The sequence below is a fragment of the Phacochoerus africanus genome, chromosome 2 (assembly GCF_016906955.1).
Source record: "Phacochoerus africanus isolate WHEZ1 chromosome 2, ROS_Pafr_v1, whole genome shotgun sequence".
Classification (NCBI taxonomy): Eukaryota; Metazoa; Chordata; class Mammalia; order Artiodactyla; family Suidae; genus Phacochoerus; species Phacochoerus africanus.
In genome coordinates this window covers 100209450-100229281 of record NC_062545.1, presented here as the reverse complement: position 1 = coordinate 100229281, position 19832 = coordinate 100209450, and the positions used below count along the sequence as shown (strand labels likewise).

General features: G+C 49.5%; 1 protein-coding gene across 2 annotated transcripts in view; it reads right to left on the bottom strand.

The window, feature by feature from the left end:
• The window catches only part of CTIF (cap binding complex dependent translation initiation factor), a 315912-nt gene extending 297838 nt beyond the window's left edge, over positions 1-18074 (bottom strand). Inside the window, exon 1 of one of the 2 annotated variants that reach the window (XM_047764342.1) lies at positions 17869-18074. The gene's annotated coding sequence lies outside the window, so the exon portion shown is untranslated. The remainder of the gene's footprint in view (positions 1-17868) is intronic. The other variant, XM_047764351.1, reaches the window with a different exon arrangement.
• Between the last annotated feature and the right edge of the window lie 1758 nt (positions 18075-19832).

Here is a 19832-nt window from a genome sequence, read left to right as displayed (position 1 = left end):
CCTTAAAAGACCTAGAATGGGGCCTAGCACAGGGTGGGGATAATTTCTACTCTACAGAAAAAATAATTTTTATTATTGGAATTCCCATTGTGGTGCAGTGGAAACGAATCTGACTAGTACCTATGAGGATGCGGGTTCAATCCCTGGCCTCGCTCATTGGGGTCAGGGATCCAGCATCGCCATGAGCTGTGGTGTAGGTCACAGCTATAGCTCCAATTCGACTCCTAGCCTGGGAATTTCCATATGCTGCGGGTGCAGCCCTGAAAAACAAATAAAAAATAACAATAATAATAATTTTTATTATTAATTGTTTTGACTGCATCAACGGCATGCAGACGTTCTCAGGCCAGGGACTGAACTTGAGCCACAGCTGTAACAGAGCCACAGCAGTGTCAATGTCAGATCCTTAACCCACTGAGCCATGAGGGAACTCTGAAAAAAATTAATTTTATAAGGAAGAAGCAAAGTGTCAAGTCATAGATCCAAGTGGCCAAATCAGGGAGATGCAGAGCTGCTACTTGAGGTACGGGCAGGTACAGAAGATATCACAGGGATTCTTTCCCTGTGCCAGTCTGTGCAGAGGACATAATCCCTGTCTCAGGGGCCTTGCACTGGGGACCTCAGAAGACAATCAGGGACATTAGATATTATCCCTGAGGTCCCTGAGGTCACCAAAGAAAAAACCCAGGAACACCCAGGTCCTTGACGGGAGACCTAAGACCAGTGACCTTCTCAGAATATGGCAAGAGGACCTCAGCATAACTTGTCAATCCCCGTATGTGATGGTTAAGATGCAAAACTCCTACTAAGCCATAAAAAAAGAACAAAATAATGCCATTTGCAGCAACATGGATGGAACTAGAGACTCTCATACTAAGTGAAGTCAGTCAGAAAGAGAAAGACAAACACCACATGATATCACTTATGTCTGGAATCTAATACACCACACAAATAAACCTTTCTACAGAAAAGAAACAAACTCACAGCCTTTGAGAACAGACTTGTGGTTGCCAAGGGGGAAGGGGAGAGAGTGGGATGGACGGGGAGTTTGGGGTTGGTAGATGCAACTATTGCATTTGGAGTGGCTGAGCAATGAGATCCTGCTGAATAGCACAGGGAACTATATCTAGTCACTTGTGATGGAACATGATGGACAATAATGTGAGAAAAAGAATGTGCATGTGTATATATATATATATATACACACATATATATGTATATATGTGTGTATATGTATGTATATATGTGTGTATATGTATATATGTATATATACATGTGTATATATGTGTGTGTATATGTATATATGTGTGTGTGTGTATATGTGTGTATATATATATGAATATGACTGGATCACTTTGCTGTATAGCAGAAATTGATAGAACACTATAAATGAACTACAATAGAAAAAATAAAAATCTTAAAAAGATGCAAAACTCAAAATAGCAAAATGGACCATGCCACTTATGAGCTTTGCAACCTAGGGTAAATTACTTAATCTCTCCATGCCATCATTGTCTCTCCTATAAAATAGAAGGTTAATTAAGATAACACATGTAGGAAGTTCCTGTTATGGCTAAGCAGGTTACAGACCCAACCTTGCTCAGTGGGTTAAGGATCTGGCATTGCACAAGCTATGGTGTAGTCACAACTGCAGTTCCAATTCAACCCCTGGCCCAGAGAACTTCCATATGCCTCAGGTACAGCTATTCAAAAAAAAAAAAGGAAAAGATAATACATGCAAATGCTCAGTGAGCACTTTAACACACTAATATTTAACAAACATTAGGTTAAGTTATTATTGGATTGCCCCAGGGTTTCAGCAGTAATCTACCTGTTCAATCCCTGAGTTGACAACCTCCCCCACGGCCCAAACACAACAGCTCACAGAGCAAAGAGTTCAGGTTTTGGAGTCACTTAAGTTTGGATTTAGAGCCTGGCTTTTGTAACAAAACAGCACAAACTGGGTGGCCTAGGCAAGAGAAATTTATTTTCTCATAGTGGGGGCTAGAATTGTGAGATTAAGGTGTCAACAAGGCTGATTTCTTATGAGCCCTCTCTACTTGGCCTTGCAGATGGCCACCTTGGACTTGGTTGTCCCAGGCGTCCTAAGTCTGTATCTTACCTGTGTCCTATGTCTTCTTTTAAGGAAACCAGTCATGCTGGATTAGGGCCACTCATAGGACCTCATTTTACCTTAATCACCTATTTAAGGCCCCCCCCCCAAAATAAAGTCACATTCCAAGGTACTGGACTACAATGTACTTTTGCAGAGGATACAATTCAATCCATAACAGCCTGGTGGATTACTTTCTTCTCGAAAAGGAGAAGGAATATATCCTCATCCTTACCCAGGGCGCTGTGCTGTGTGCCACATTGAACGGGTTTAGAATCTGGAGAGATGTCCAAAGTGAATAAATGCCTCCTTCATTCTATAAATATGCATTTTGCTTTATATATATAAAAAAAAAAAGATTTGTGGAGTTCCCTGGTGGCCTAGTAGTTAAGGACTTGGCATTACCACTGCTGTGGCTCAGGTTTGATTCTGGCCTAGGAACTTCCACATGTCGTAGATGCAGCCACAAACAAAAACAAAAACCAGGAGTTCCCGTCGTGGCGCAGTGGTTAACAAATCTGACTAGGAACCATGAGGTTGCGGGTTCAGTCCCTGCCCTTGCTCAGTGGGTTAGCGATCCGGCGTTGCCGTGAGCTGTGGTGTAGGTTGCAGACACGGCTCGGATCCCGAGTTGCTGTGGCTCTGGCTTAGGCCGGCGGCTACAGCTCCAATTCGACCCCTAGCCTGGGAACCTCCATATGCCGTGGGAGCAGCCCAGGAAATAGCAAAAAGACAAAAAAAAAACCAAAACCAAAAAACAACAACAACAAAAAAAGATCTGCATTCCTGAGCGTGGGTGCTGTGGGAAATCCACTGGTGCTCAGACAAGGACATGATCTTTAAGGTGCTTATGATCTCAGACAGCAGATCAGGTAAGAATTCAAGGAATGCTGAGAGTGATGCAAAGTGCTAAGTTCGCCAAAGATGTTCAGACTGAAGGCTGGGCTAGAAGAGGAGGACAAAACTGACCGCACGAGCAGAAGGCAGAGGATCCCAGAGTGGGTGGTCTTCCCTTGGCCTGATCTGTTTGTTTCTAGGAGGGGGATGATGGTTTGGAATAGGCAGATGGTGCCTACCAATCGTCCCCTAGGGCCAGAGTTCCTAATCAGCACAACCAGGATACTGACTCTGCAGGATCCAAGGTGTCCAAGTCACGCTGAGCAGCAACTTCCTCTCTCAATCTCCACAGCTGCCTGCAAAGGTGACCCTGGCTGCCACTGACCAGCCAGAACTTTAGCCATCTCCTGTTCCACTATCAAGGCCACCGGCAACATAGGCTCCCTCCCTCTGGAAAATTCTGTCTGCTAGGCTTCTCCACCTGGCCCAGTGACAGGAAAGCAAAGGGGCTTCTGGGGGGAGGGGGCATGGACCCTACCTGCTGAGACCACACAAAAAACATCCATGGGAACCTAGGGTCCTATGCTCCCATGTTATCTATGGGTTAAGAAAAAATCATTACTAGAAAAGGCAAAACTAGGAGTTTCTGATGTGCTGCAATGGGATCAATGCCGTCTTGGGAGCACTGAGACATAGGTTCTACCCCTGGCCTGGTGCAGTGGGTTAAGGATCCAGTGTTGCCACAGCTGCAGCTTAGGTCGCGACTGCAACTCAGATCTGATCCCTAGCCAAAGAACTCCATATTCCATGGCACAGCCAAAAAGGAAAAGAAAAAAGGAAAAGAAAAGGCAAAACTATAGTGAAAGAAAGCAGATTAACTGCCAGAGCCAGGGGGAAGGGTTTTTTTTTTTTATACCTTAATTATACTATTAAAAAAATTTTATAAACAAAATTATGTCTCAATAAAGGTGATACTTCCCCAAATAAAACCAATAAAATCATTTTGAAACTCAGTGAGGCAAACAATCACTGCTCACCCAACTATCATCCCTTTCTCCATTTCCTTGCAAACAGTGCTCACGTTTTCCTACAGATGAAGATGAAAACAACAAGACGTGCTTTCTCAGTCTCCATAGTGCAGTATGGACCCATTTCTTCAATGGACCTTGATAGGAAATTCTAGCAGGAAGATTCTAGGAAAAGTTTTCATGCCTGATAAACTGAGACACAAAAATGGTGCAGCCAACTGTGGAAAACACTATGGAGGTTTCTCAAAAAACTAAAAATAGGGAGTTCCCTGGTGGCTCAGTTGGGTTAAAGATCTGACATTTCACTTCCATGGCTCTGCTAAAAAAAAAACAAAAAACTAAAAACAGAACTACCATGCTACCTAGCAAATCCACTCCTGGGTATATACCTGAAACAAACAAAAACACTAATTTGAAAAGATACATCCATGACAATGTTCATAGTAGCATTATTTACAATGTCCGAGACATAGAAGTAACCTTAGTGTCCATCAACAGATGAATAGATAAAGAAGATATGGGGTGTGTGTGTGGTATACACGCACATATACATAATGGAATGCAACACAGCCATAAAAAAAGCATGAAATTGGAGTTCCCGTCTTGGCGCAGTGGTTAACGAATGCGACTAGGAACCATGAGGTTGCAGGTTCGGTTCCTGGCCTTGATCAGTGGGTTAAGGATCTGGCGTTGCCGTGAGCTGTGGTGTAGGTTACAGACGCGGCTCGGATCCTGCATTGCTCTGGCTCTGGCATAGGCTGGCAGCTACAGCTCCGATTAGACCCCTAGCCTAGGAACCTCCATATGCCTCAGGAGCAGCCCTAAAAAAGGAAAAAAGAAAAAAAAAAAAAAGCATGAAATGTTGCCATTTACGGCAACATGGATGGACTTGGAGACCATTAAGATAAGTAAAATAAGTCAGACAAAGACAAATACTGTATGATATCACTTATATGTGGAATCTAAAAAATACAACAAACTAGTGAATATAACACAAAAGAGGCAGACTCACAGACACTGAGAACAAACTAGTGGTTACCAGGAGGGAGAGGGAAGGGGGGGAAGGGCACCACTGAGATATGGGATTATGTATAAAGAAGCTACAAGGATATACTGTATGACACAGGGAATATAGCCAATGTTTAACAACTATAAATGGAATATAACCTTTAAAATCATGAACTTATATAATATTACACATCAACTATACTTTAATTGTAAAAAAAAAAATGTTTAAAGACACCAGGAGAGGAAATCTCTTATGGCACAGTGGGTTAAAGATCCGGCATTGTCACTGCAGCAGCTTGGGTTGCTGCTGTGGCATGGCTTCAGTCTCTGGCCTGAGGAACTGCCACATGCTGCAGGTGCAGCAAAAAAAATTGTTTTTAATTTTTTTTTAATTAAAAAAGTAAAGACACAAGGAGAAACTCATCTTCCTGCCTGCCTTTGAATACAGTTACATAAGACCATGATGTGTGGAGCAGTGGCAACCATACTGTGACCATGAGGGGACAAGTTTGAGCCAAAGGCCAATATGCTGTAAATGGCTGTCTGGAAGGTTAGAATGAGTTCTTGAAATTATCATTGACCCACTGAATTAACCAACTTTAGAACCCTTACCTTCAGACTTCGGCTATATACACCTTTTTTTTGTTTGTTTTGTTTGTTTGTTTTTTAGGCCACACCCTCGGCACACGGAGTTTCGCAAGCTAGGGATTGAATTGGAGCTGTAGCCACTGGCCTACACCACAGCCACAGCAATGCCAGATCCGAGCCGCATCTGCGACCTACACCACAGCTCATGACAACGCCAGATCCTTAACCACTGAGCAAGGCCAGGGATGGAACCTGCATCCTCACAGATCCTGGTCAGATTCGTTTCCCCTGTGCCATGATGGGAACCCCAACACCTTGTTTTTTAAGCCACTGTTAGTCCAGTGTTCTTCCACCTGTAGCCAATAACTTCCTACAAGCCAGGTAGTTTGCACCTCTCCAAATTTCCACTGACAACCCCCAAACTGAGATTGTGGTGAGATATAAGATAGAACTTTGTGGCTTTAAACTGAGCCCCATCAGAATTCTTAGCCCACAGGCCCACAGATAAAGCTTTCCTCTTTAGCCCCTAAGAAAAACAGGAAACAGATGCCAGTTTCTCTTATAGCCAAGCCCCTCCCCTCCATCATCCCTACATGCATCCTGCAATACAAAAAACTGATGACAGTGTCAGGTATAACCACGTGCAACATCCTCCCAGGTCCATGTGGCCATAAGCCCCATACGTCTCTGTCCTGGCATGGTAATTAATAGTACTCCTTTCACTCTCAAAAATGTCTCATTTGGACATAAAATTGTAGTCACCCTACTTCTGGCTGCCTCAGCACACTTTTCTTTCTCCTTACCCAGCACTTCCCACACAACACGGACATGAAGCCATTCTGTCTTCCCCACCAAGACGAAGAGGAGAGGCAGGGATCCTGCCAGGGTCGCTGGAATGCCTCTGACCCACAGCAGGCATCTGATGCACATCCGCTAAACCAAAGCAACATTAAAACGGAAGTAAGGGAGTTCCCATCGTGGCGCAGTGGTTAACGAATCCGACTAGGAATCATGAGGCTGCGGGTTCGATCCCTGGCCCTGCTCAGTGGGTTAAGGATCCGGCGTTGCTGTGAGCTGTGGTGTAGGTTGCAGACGCGGCTCGGATCCCACCTTGCTGTGGCTCTGGCATAGGCTGGCAGCTACAGCTCCGATTAGACCCCTAGCCTAGGAACCTCCATATGACACGGGAGCAGGCCTAGAAAAGGCAAAAAGATAAAAAAAAAAAAAACAAAAAACGGAGGTAAGAGGAGCCTTAAGCTAAAAGACCTGAGGCAACTAGGAAAAGATGAGCACGTGGGGAAAAAAATTCTGGAGGAAGAAGAGGAGAAATTGGATATTTTCCCAAAATCCCTGACCCTCACCAGTGGGCTTGTCAGAAGTGCAGGTCTGGCATCCACCAGGTGATGCAACCTTGCGGCAAAGGTAACTTGTGCTTATAACCCGACACGGCACCTGTTGAATATATGAACCCCACAGACGCCAGCCAACCCATGGGTGCAAAGGAGCGGAAAGCCTCTTACTTCTGCCAAGAGCCCGGGGGCCCTGTAGAGAGACACCAAGAGACAGATAAACTGCATGCTAAAAAAAAACAAGGTCATTGTTAACATCTTCCTGTTTGGTGACACATGGAGATGTGGATTGTCATGGACATGGAGAACAGACTTGTGGTTGACAAGGGGGAGGAGAAGGGAGCGGGATGGATTGGGAATTTGGGGTTAATAGATGCAAACTATTGCCTTTGGAATGGATAGCAATGAAAGCTTGCCATGTAGCACTGGGAACTATATCTACTCACTTATGATGGAGCATGATAATGTGAGAATAAAGAATGCATACATGTATGTGTGACTGGGTCACCTTGCTGTACAGTAGAAAATTGGCAGAACACTGTAAAACAGCTATAATGGAAAAAAAAAAGTCATTATTAAAAAAAAAAAAGATGTGGATTGTAGAGCAAGCCTCTTTCTTGATCTCATGGTTCAAACCCATATCTCAGCAAGTGACCCATGAATATGGCAAAAGCCTGTGGGTTCTCTCAGCTCCTGGTGAGATCATGACATTGCCTATCCCAGGGGAAGGCCCTATAAGGGAACAGCAGGGGGAATGTCAGCTCCACCCACTCCGGATGGAACCACACACATTCTTTCTGAATAACTTTAGGGCTCAATTGTCACAGCTACCCACTAGGCATTTCCATGTCTCTGACTCCCTCTCTGTCTCTCTCACAGAAGTTACTTTCATTATTAATGCATACAGAGAGTACCTAGCACTGTGCCCAGCACAGCACGTAAGAGACACTCAATAAACATCAGCTCCTGCTCCAGATTCCTGAGTCACTTACTTACAAACTGAAATATATTCCGGGTGTTGGAGGAAGGAACTTGCTTCTTTAGGCATAATCTGTAAAGCCCTGAGCCAAAGCTTCTCAAAACGTCTATATCACAGCCAGCTCAGCAAACCTTACATCCCATCTTCAAATGCTCCTTCTTTGCTAAGCAAGTAAGGATGGAAGACGGCTAGATTCTCAGACTCTTAGCTTGGCAAATTAAGGCCCTTCCAGCAGAAGCAAGCAGGATGGTGAAAGGCCTTAAAAGCATCTCTCACGATAGCCCACAGCCAAAGGGGCGATGGGTAGAAAGAGCGCAGCAGGGCCTGAGGCTCACATAAGGTCTTTCTGGGGGCAAGAGCCTTCTCACCAGGGGAGGCACTGTCCCCTAAGGCAGCACTGTCCCCTAAGGCAGCACACTCCCAGCCATGGGAAGCTTCTGAGCCAGTGCCGATGGAGGAGTCCCTCACCAGGTAGGAGACCCACCAGGTGATCTCTGAGAAGCCTCCCAAGTCTGAAATTCTAGGAACTCTGGGAATTCCCATTGTGGCTCAGTGGTAACCAACCTGACTAGGATCCATGAGGATGTGGTTCGATCCCTGGCCTCGCTCGGTGGGTTAAGGATCTAGCATTGCCAGGAGCTGTGGTACAGGCCGCAGATGCAGCTTGGATCCCGTGTTGCTGTGGCTGTGGTATAGGCCAGCAGCTACAGTTCCGATTTGACCCGCAGCCTGGGAACCTCCATATGCCATGGATGCAGACATTAAAAAAAAGAAAGAAAGAAAAAAAGAAAAAGAAATTCTAGGAACTCAAGCCTCTGGGGCACGTGGTCTGGGGGAAACCAGTAGCAGCTGGAATCTGCAAAGGGCACCCTGAGGGGAAACCTGGACAGAGGCCTCCTCTGTAAAGACCTGGCCTGAGTAAATCACTGGGGGAGAATGTTCTGGCCTTCCTGGACAGGTCTGTCTGCAGGCTTCTGCTGAGAGATGAAGCCCCTGGGCAGGTACAGCCCTTCTCCACCGCAGTGCACACCCTCAGAAGTCTGCAAGGTTTCAAAGGCCCTTTTCAAAGGTTCCTACTAGGGACTCTGCCTCCTCTTCCTCACTCAGGCCCCCCAGGTTCTGCAGCCTCTCTCCAAGGTGGAAACCTGAGTCCGTGAAGGGTGACAAGCCCCAGCATCTCCCCAGCACCCATGAGAGCCCAGGGCCCACAGGTAGGAAGAGCTGGGCTTTACGTGGTAATTCCTCCTCTTGGGGACTTTTGGACCACACGTGTAATGGACATCCAAAGCCACAACAGGCCCAAGGTTTTGAGTTTCCAGGCAAGATTTTTTTCTCTCTGCTCCAATCCAAGCCAAGACAGACAAGTTCCCCTCCTCCGCTTCCATGCCAGTGGGGAGACATCTATTCCATCCTTTCTCCAAGCCTGCAAATCTTGGCTGGGACCCATTTCAGGCAGGCCCCTCCATGCTAACTCTCAGTCTCACCTCGGACCCTGGAGGAAGCAGAGTCACCGCTCAACTGCCTTTGGTTCTAAGACCACTTCGACACACCCACAGCCACCCTCACCCCAGGCCTGGCCTAGCGGCAGTGCAAGCTTACTGGCCATGCTCACTTCCGAGTTCCCTAGGGACTTCTTTTGCAGTTGCGGAGCTCAGTTCTTCTTTGAGAGGATGCTAGTAATATTTCAAACAGCGTTTCTAGATGCTTGGTAGTTGGACGGTTTTCAAGATTTTTTACTCCACTGTGATACTAAAAATATTCTAAATCAGGGTTGAGATCCTCTCTTTGGACGTGTTCATGGGAACCTTTCCTGGCTGACCTCCCCCCATGAAACGACTAACTCTGGCCACATCCCCTGCAGACCCAAATATGTAGGAGGAACACCTACTATGTGCCAGGCACTATTTTAGGTCCAGAGGGCTCAAAAACGAGATGACTGCAGCTCCATAAAAATGCAGCATAGCAGGAAGAGAGGTGCCCGCAGCCCTCATCCATTTAATAGGCATCCTACTCTTTTGCTCGGTTATTACAGCTTTTTAGGGGCTTCCTAGGTCCACATCTTGTCTCCCAACTGGACTGCCCACTACTGGGAAGCCGGTCCAGGTCTCCCCTGCCCTTTACTCATGCCCTGAGGGCCTGGGACAGGGCTCTGTTCACCAGGGATGTTAAAAATGAAAAAGCCTCTCCCCTAATTCACTGTAATGCTTCCAGCTGAGGCGCACTCCAGCTCTCTGCTGTTGCTGGATTCTGCCAGCTGGGCCTCCAGCATGACACAGCATCCCCGCCTGGCTTCCCTGACGACAGTGGGCCCGGCGTGACAAAGGATTCTCCGACAATGGGAGGAAGAGGTCCTCTTATTGTCTACGGTGGCCTCCACAGCGGCCACATTCAGTGGCAGACCTTTCTTCCCCCTTTCCCAGAACTATAGCTCTGGTGCACACAGCCTGCCCCAGCTTCTGCCCTGAACGTTGTATTGTCTGCAAGGCAGCTCCACTGGGCTCTCCTACCAGCCATTCCAATTCAGCGTAGCTAACATTAAACTCACCGCGATCCCTCTTCCCACTCCCATCCCAGCAGACCTGCTCCAGCAACCAGGTCACACCCCACTAAAGGCTGCATTCCACTGAGTCCAGGAAGCTAGAAACCTGGCACCCCTCCCTCAGCACCCCTCCCTAAGCAGACTTTACTCTCCAATTTTTTTTTTCTGCCCCGCAGCATATGGAGTTCCCAGTCCAGGGATCAGATCCAAGCCACAGTTGCAACCTACACCCCATCTGCAGCAATGCCGGGTCCTTAACCCACTGTGCCAGACCTGGGATTACACCTGTGTCCCAGCACTGCAGAGATGCCGCCAATCCTGTTGTGCCACAGCAGGAACTCCTCCAAGTGTTTTCAATATATGACCTTCTCCCATCTGCACAGGTACCACCCAGGTTCCAGGCCTCATCCCCTGTGACTGTATGAAGCCTGTCATGGCCTCATCAACTCAGTGGCTGCCTGGCTCCCTGTCATGTTCCCTGCTGGCCCAGGGCCATGTGCCTTGCCTCTGCTTAAAGCCCCATCCTCCATGTTGAGAATGGGCAAGGTCCTCAACCAGGCTCACCATCCCCTGTCTCATGCTTGACCTCCTGCTGCTGCCCCTTCCTATACCAGGCAGCCTCGGTCCCCTATGACTTTGCACCTGCTGTTCCTTCCCCCTTAATGCCCTTCTCCTGTCTCCTCTCCTGGCTAATCCCTTCTCGTGCATTCAGCTTCTGCGTTGTCTCTCTTAGGAAACTCTCTCTGACCTCTGAGGCTAGTACAGGTGGCCCTTGTCTGCAAGGCAACTTTCTCCACTGCTGCACTCACCACACCATACTGAATTTAACTGTTTCAGTGTCTGTCTCCCCTGTGAGACACAGGGCTCTTTGAAAGCAGCTAGCCCCAAGGCCTAGCACAGAGCTAGGCAGAGAAAGAGCCCAATCACTAGGAGAACCCCCCTCTGACTGCAGGACCGACCCAAACTCCTGAGTCAGCTCCACCCCTACCAAGTACACACAATTTCTCCATCACACCCTTCTGGGCCATGGCCCCAGCTGAAAACCTCTGCCAGGTCTGCCATGACCCTAAACCTACTCCCAAATTCACCTCTTCCCATGAAATCATCCCAAACTGACCCCAGTCCACATATCCCTGCTATGATAACTGTCTCCCACACTTCATCCATCCCACCCCCGGCTAAGTTAGCCCTTGGGTCTGATTCTGTGGTTGGACATGAGCCAGCAGTGGACATAAAGAAGGTCCAGGACACTGGATTTGAAGTCTGAAGACTTGGGGTCAGAGCCCTGCCCTACTGCTTACCTGTGACTAGGGCATGTCACTAACCACAAAGGCTCTGTTTCCCCATCTGCAAAATGGGAACAATGATAACTGCTTTCCAGGGCTATTGTAGAAAGCAGATGAGATCATTTGTGTGAAATACTTCATAAACAGCAAAGCCAAATCCACCGCAGGGTGTTAATGATAGTCTTCGGTGCTAACCCCCCTAGCCAATTCCACTAGCCTCCACCCCGGTAGTTCTTGTTCTTACTTGAGTGGAACAAGAATCACATAAAATGTGGATCCTCCTCCAAGAAAAATGCATATCCATAATGGCTTTGCAAACCCCTTCCTGAGGACCCTGCCATGCAAAGGGAAAGTCACAGACCAAACTTAAGAGCACTGGAAGAGGAGTTCCCGTCGTGGCGCAGTGGTTGACGAATCCGACTAGGAACCATGAGGTTGCGGGTTCGGTCCCTGCCCTTGCTCAGTGGGTTAACGATCCGGCGTTGCCGTGAGCTGTGGTGTAGGTTGCAGACGCGGCTCGGATCCTGTGTTGCTGTGGCTCTGGCGTAGGCCGGTGGCTACAGCTCCGATTCAACCCCTAGCCTGGGAACCTCCATATGCCGTGGGAGCGGCCCAAGAAATAGCAACAACAACAACAACAACAACAAAAGACAAAAGATAAAAAAAAAAAAAAAAGAGCACTGGAAGAGCCCAAATATACACCTCCTCTCCCAAAGAGATGCCCTCATCCAGATTCCTGGGGGCCAAAGATGAAAGGGCAAGGAAGTCCAGTCTGGCAGGAAAGCAATCTCAAGACTATGGTGGGAGTTCCCGTCATGGCTCAATGATTAACGAATCCGACTAGGAACCATGAGGTTGCGGGTCCAATCCCTGGCCTTGCTCAGTGGGTTAAGGATCCAGCATAGTCATGAGCTGTGGTGTAGGTCGCAGACATGGCTTGGATCTGGCATTGCTGTGGCTGTGGTGTAGGCCAACGACTACAGCTCCAATTCAACCCCTAGCCTGGGAACCTCCATATGCCGCGGGTGCAGCCCTGATCTAGAAAAGACAAAAAGATAAAAAGACCAAAAAAAAAAAAAAAAGACTAAATGATGGATGCTAGGGCTTTTTTCTAGAACCAAAGAAAAGAAGAAGGTGTAGAGTTTGCACTCTTTGGGAAGTTAAGAACCCCACTTTTTTTCCGAAAGCATCACAGTACAGACAAAGAAGATGAGAGGAGGCATTAAAATTTAGGAGTTCTTGTTCTACTCTGCCAAGGGCTCCCTGTGACTTTGGGTGAGTCATTTCACCTCTCTGGGCCTCATCAGCTTATGAAGTCAACTCAGTGACAAGGCCCTTCCCAGCTCTGAGTGCCTCGATCTGAGGATGTGTCTGTTCTTACCCTGTCCTGAACCACAGCTCTGGCATAGGTTTAATTCAGAAAAAAAAAAAAAAAAAACAGGCAGGATGTCAATTGTCAGCATGAGGGTAATTCAGGGAGAAGTCCAACGTCACAGCATTGTCCTACTAAATTAAACTGCATGCAGGAGGGAAAAGGAATAAAGCCTGAATGTGAGCAGCCGAGCTCAGGTGACCAGTGAGTCAGCAGCAGGGCCCAGAGGTAGAGAATCCCCCCGAAAAGAACATCAAAATGGGCTGCCACACTGCAGGGGAAGCTATGCAGAAATGCCATCGGGTTTGGAGAATTCCCAAAAACTGCAACTGGCCCGTCTGTTTGTACCGCCTGTTCACTCTCTGGGCTCAGAATTCTCTCCCCGTCCTAACCACCTCCTCCTCCTTCCTCCTTCATAATCTGAACTGCGAACAACAGAAACTTAAAACAAGAGCAGTGGACCCCCAAACTGAGATGAAATTGGAGAACAGTGTCAAGGACCCCAAAAGTGTGTTTGGGAATGAGTAGATAAAAAGCAGACTCAGGGAGGAGTACCCCCTGTAACGCAGTGGGTTAAGAATCTGACTGAAGCAGCTCGGGTCACAGCAGAGGTGCAAGTTGGATCCCCAGGCCAGCAGAGTGGGTTAAAGGATCCAAGGTTGTCACTGCGGCAGCTTGGGTCACCGCTGTGGTGAGAGTTCAATCCATGGCCTGGAAACTTCCATATGCCACAGGCATGGCCAAAAAAAAAAAAAACTGCAGACTCACATTAGAACATCTACAAAAACCTTTAAGAGAGAAACTCCTAAGCTCAGGCAGGGCCGGAGTGAGACCTTGACCAAAGCTACATCCCATCACTGAAAACAGCCAATCACAGCCTGTCACTGGGGCAGGACCACGGAGAACAACTTGTCAGCTCCTCATTGCTTAGCAGACCCGTTGGTTGACTTTAGGGTCATTTCCCAAGAGCTGCCTAATTTCTACAGAAGGACAGACCTCCAGAGCCCACCTGGGAGGTGCCAATTAGCTTGAAGTTCAGAAGAACAAGAGACATTAAGGCTGTTCTTTCTCTGTTGCTTCCTTCTTCATTTGCTCTAGGATCAGGACTGGCATTCTGAGTCCCTTGCAACCAACATATGTCCCAGGATGAGTGCTCTAAAATATTTATGATTTGTTCCCTCCTGCAAGCTCTGATTCATCCAGGTTTTTGGTTTGTTTTTGTTTGTTTGTTTGTTTGTTTGTTTTGGTTGGTTTTTTTTTGTTTGTTTTTTTTTTTTTTGCACTGCAACTTAGCTGTTTCTGCTATCCTATCTTTGTGTGTCCCCAACACAGCAGAGTATCTAGCCTATGCGTAGGTGCTTAACAAATATTTGCTGGGCCTAAAATCTTAATTTACCTCCACAGCTAGAAGATGTCTTTGGCAAGCAGGGTCGGTATGTTAAAGTCTTTGTATGCGCTTCGAGATACACAAACATGTGGGTGCTCAATATATATCTGTGAATGAATAGTTGATTATTGGGACAAACCCAATAATTCTCCAGGCTATGTCTGAGAGCTTTCATGTGCACAAACTGAGAAATATACACAAGTATGTAGGAGCTCTTTGTTCTTTTCAAGGCTTCCCTATCCCTGGAGATGCAGGGCACAGGGAGTAGAAGCTGGGTGGTTTCTCAGGAGCTACTTTAAATCTATGGTTTTAGAATCAAGGAACTAAAGAATAAACCTTGGCTTCAATAAGGACCCCATGAACACACCCACATGTGTGGGAGAAACATGTATCCAGATGCATTTATTATATACAGGTATAATTTTGTAAATACGGGGTGTTCCAAAGCCAACAATTCGATCATTCACCAACAGCAAATTATCAGATGAGTGATAATGACAGCAATGCAGACTTCTGTTCTTTAATGACCTATTCTCGTTAGGACATGTAGCAAATCAAGTGTTTCTGACAAAAAATAAATACCATAATTCACCCCCCTTCTCAGGTTCAGTACTTCCACAGGTATCAAGACCTACTCTGAAAAAGAAAAGAAAACAAAAAAAGGTGGCCACTATTTAGATTAAAAGCCATAGGCTGATATGTGAAATTACAGAAAGGCTTAGGGCAAGTTGCATCATTTTTTGAGCCTCAGTGTTCTATTCTGTAAAGGGGGAGGTTAATACCCCTCCACCTCATGGAGCCCTCTTAATAAATATGATGGGGGGGCGCCCTGTAAAGTCACTCAAACATATTATTATCCTAGCAATGTGTTAATCACTGTTGACACTGTACCCAAAATGCTTTACAAAATTACTGCCTCCAAGTGTACATGACCCAGGACAGATACTTGACAAAGATGAGATGATCTGTGTGTAAATCGAATCCTGTCTCAAACATTCAAAGAGAGCTTCCTCAGGCAACCTTAATGCCTTCTGTGAAGGGCTGAACATCTTATAACCTCTGCTCGGTGCGTTCTGTTCCAGTATAATTGGGTTTTCTGGAAAGCCAGACAATTTTCTCGCACGATGCGAGCATGCTCGGAGCCGGGATCCCTGAGGTTTTTGCCCAGGCCCCGCGTGGACAGGAGGAACCGGGCTGGACAGCCTGCAGCCCCTCCCCGCCCTCTGGGCGGCTCCTTCCTCTCCCCTCCAGATCCGCAGCAGTGGCGCTCGTGCTGTGTCACTTTCGCCCTCGGAAGCCTTCAGCCGCGGTGAAGCCCGCAGCTCCAGCAGCTTCCTCCCTTAGCTCGCGGGCCCCTAGCCTGGGAGATAATCCCCCGGCCGCAGAGACCCAGCGCGGAGAGAACAGAGCCCGCAAAGGCGTGCACAAGGCCGAGCACCCCGCAGCGGCGCAGAAGGCAGCGCGGGGCTGGGCCCGGGGCCGCGCAGGCCAGGCAGCCTTTGGCCCCCACTATCTCCAGCACAAAAAATTGGGAGGGGGGTGGGGCAGAGCATGTTGATTCTCTCCAGCTGCGAAGGTAGCGGCAGGCGCGGGCACGCGCACCCACAGAGCGCATCTGGCCAAGGGTCAACCGAGAGGGGGTGGGAGTGCGACACGCGCACGCCCGAGACTCCTCCAGGCCCCACCAGACCAGTCCCCAGCGACTCGGAGTAGGCAGTCAGCTCTCCGGGTCAGGGGGACTTCCGGGCTGCGAAGGGAGAGACCGTCGCACCTCTCTGGCCAGGGACTCCCTCACTGACTCCGCGTACACGCAACTCCAGGGTCTCCCCGGGCCCCCAGCCGCACGCCCCCCTCTCCAAGTAACCCCCGGCGCGAGCGCGAACAGACACAAGACGACGAGCCCTGGCGGGACCGATCCCCGTGGGGTATCGGGGCCCACTCGCGTCCCCACTACGCCGCTCTCTGCAGTCCCCGCCCCCGCCCCAAGCCGGAGCGGTGTGTACACACACAAACAGCTGGGCGGGGGAGGCGACGCCTCACTCTCCGGGATGGGGATGCACACCGCGCCGCCAACCATCCCTCCCTTTACACGCCGCACCTCCCTCTCTGCTCACATCTGTCCCCCGACCCTAACCCTGAAAACTCCACGAAACCAAAGAGCCAACACCGCCCAGATGAGGGGCTCAGACCCCGGAGTGTCATTTAATGTCAATGGAGAGACGTACCCAACTCAGATGCGCGGTTCCCGGGACGCCTCCCCCAGGTGCCCCCAGGCTCGGGTACGCGGCCCTAAAGGGCACCAGACCGCAGCAGCAGACCAGCCACCGCCCCCTCCCCTCCGCCCCAAGCCGGTGTTCGGGACAGTCACCTGCTCGCTGAAGAACCCGAGCTGGAGCCCACTCCGCTCCGGCTTGGGTCACCAGCTCCACCGCGAGCTGGTTTTTCAGAGCCTGTCAACTTAACCCCTGCTCCGCCGGTGGATCTATTCCCTAGGCCCAGATACACAGCGGCGACAGGAATAATAATAAATGAGCCAACACAATCATCGCCGCGGGGAATGTCCAAAGCTGCGACTGCAATGGATCCACCGATCCAGTTTCCTCCTCTGCTCCCATCCCCCACGCCCCCCGCGGCCCGCGGGCTCACCAGGGACGGAGGGAGGGAGCAGCCTGTCTAGACGACAGACATCCCCGCGTCCGCGGGGACGGGCGCGCACACACATTCACACGCGGCCGCTGCCACTGACACAATCAGTCACCGAAGGGAGGGGCAGCGAGGAGACATTCTCTCTGGATCCCTCCGGGAGCCGCGAGCGCAGCAGCCTCCGGCCGGGAGCCGCCACCCGGAGCTGCGCTCCCTACCTCAGCGGAGCGCGGTCAAAACAGCTGCAAGTTTGGCCGCTACTAAACCAACTGCTTGATGCAGCAAATGCGGGCTTCAAAACAAAAGAGAGAGGAATCACGCTCGCTCTCTTCCTCCCCCCGCCACGGGTCGGAATCCGGCACATGACAGCGGCTACAACGCGCGGCTCCAACGCGAGCCGAGCTCCAGCCGAGCGCCCCCACGCCAAGAACCCCCCTCCTCACAGGAGCTCCAGGGCTTCGGCTCCCCTACCGGCGGGGAACCCTGCGGAGAAGCAGCAAACCTGAGGAGGGGGCGAGACCGCGTAGTGCGGTCCTCTACAGAGGCGGGGACCACGGATGGGCGCGGACGCCTGGCTGCCCCGGACTCAGAGAGGGGGGGAAGGGGGCGAATTGTTTGGGGCGGTTTTCCCGGATTTATCTATAAGCACGCGCACGTCACGCAGCCCTCCTCTCGGGTCCCCGAATCGACCCGCAAGCGGAGATGACTAAAAGAGGGGGGCGGGCAGGGGGATGCTCACCTCGGGGTTCCTCTGGCCGCCGCTCTGAGCCCGAGCCGGGGGGTGGGGGAAGGGGACAGGGAAGGAGAAGGGAGGGAGCAGGCTCGGGAGAGCCTACTCCTGCCTCGAGTTTCGTGCGTCCGGGCAGCGGAGGGGCTCCGGCGCCCCAGCGCACCAACCTAGCCGAGAGGGGAGGGAGGGAGGGAAGGGTAAGAGGGAGGGAGGGGCGGGTAGGGGGGAGGGAGTAAAGGAAGGAAAAAAAATGATCCCTGCTCTGACACAGGGAAAGAGAATGTTGAAGAGTGACGTCCAGTCCCCGCCCTCCCCTCCGGCCACGTGCAAAGACTCGAAAGGAAAGAGGGCGGCGGGAGGCCTGCTGGGTAATGTAGTTCTCCTTTCTTTCCCGGGATGGCGGGCCCTGGAGAGCGGGGCGCCGCCGGGAAGCCGGGGATGCCGCCTGAGCAGCCTAGATAGCCCAGTCTAGCCACCCCAAAACCGGCCGACCAAACCCGGCTCCCCTCACGACCTTGGCACGGCCTTGGATGGGAACCTCTGCATGGGGAGAACTGGGGGCTTAGGCGCGATCCAGGCTTGCAGGAGAACATTGGGTTTTAGGGACCAGACCAGTTTTAAGGATGTGGACTTCCTTACTTTAAGTGCTAAGTCCGTACTAATGGCAGATAAAAGGGAGCTTTGTGTACGCACTGGGCTGCCCAAGTGTAGTTATTAACGCTGTATTAAATGCTAACGTATGTTATTGAGATGCATATGTTATAATTAACATTTGAACATCTCAGTGGCAGGGGCGGGATGTTGTAATTAGATATGCACTTTGCAACCAATTAATTTTCCATTGGCCATGGCAAGGGCTAAAGCAGGGAGAATTCAATGCAATGGATAATTCAGTAATCACTTAATCAAATCACCAGTGTTTTCCAAGTACCTACTAGGTGCTAGGCACTGAGCCTTCTAGAGAAACATATGATGCTGCACACCCTCCAGGCAAGGGGTTTATAAACTCGGGGGAGGAACTGTGTGACAATATAATCAAAGAAAATCATGTACTACATCATGTAACATTTGGTGGGTATTTTTCACAGATGGGATAGTTCTGGGACTGCCAAGGCAGAGCCTCGATTCCTGCCCTCAAGGAGCTCAACATCTGGTTAAGACCACAGACAAGGAAAGTAGAGTAAGTCAACACTTAACATGAGAATAAGCATAAAGTGCCAGGTATCTCTCAGGATGGAGGGTGACTGCAGGTGGGAGAGGGTCAAGGAAGTCTTCCTGGAAGAAGTAAGTAGTACTGTAGCTAAAAATACTAAAATTTTTAACAAGGCAAAGGATGCGGTAGGCCTCTGACTAAGGCTACAGGGTATAAAGTCTCCGGATGAGAGATAAGAGAGCAAATTATGCAAGTCCCAGCAGTTTGGCAGGGCAGAAGAGGGCAGGGACCCCAAAAGGAGGCTCAGGGATGAAGGGTGGGTCTAGAGGGCAAAAGGAGCCTAGGATGGCTTTTTGCCAGAGATGGGGCTTGCAGTGGGCCTTTAAAGAAATGGTGGGATTTCTTTGAGAGTGGAGAGCATGTGTTCTTGGCTCCAGGCTCAGAATGCACCAAGCCATCAAAGGCAAGCAAAGCAGCATCCAGTCACATCCAGTAGAGCAGCTCATTTGACTCTTGCATCAAAGGGCATGGAGGGAAGTCATCCTCTCCCTTCTAGAGGAAGGCAGCAGGCACGGAGTTGCACATTTGTGATAGGCAGAGTGGGTACCAGAAGCTAGTTGTCTGGGTGCCAGTCCCAGTCCCCAGGCCAAAGGAACACACTTAAGCACACCTGACTCTTTCCGCTGGTGGGTCCCTCTCTCTTAGCATTTATGCCTCATAGGCTCCACAGTTATTTTTGTGCTTTGACATCTGAATGATTTCCTAGGTTTACAAAATATAAAGCAATAGTACTGGAATCTAGCCACTCAACAGATTCCCA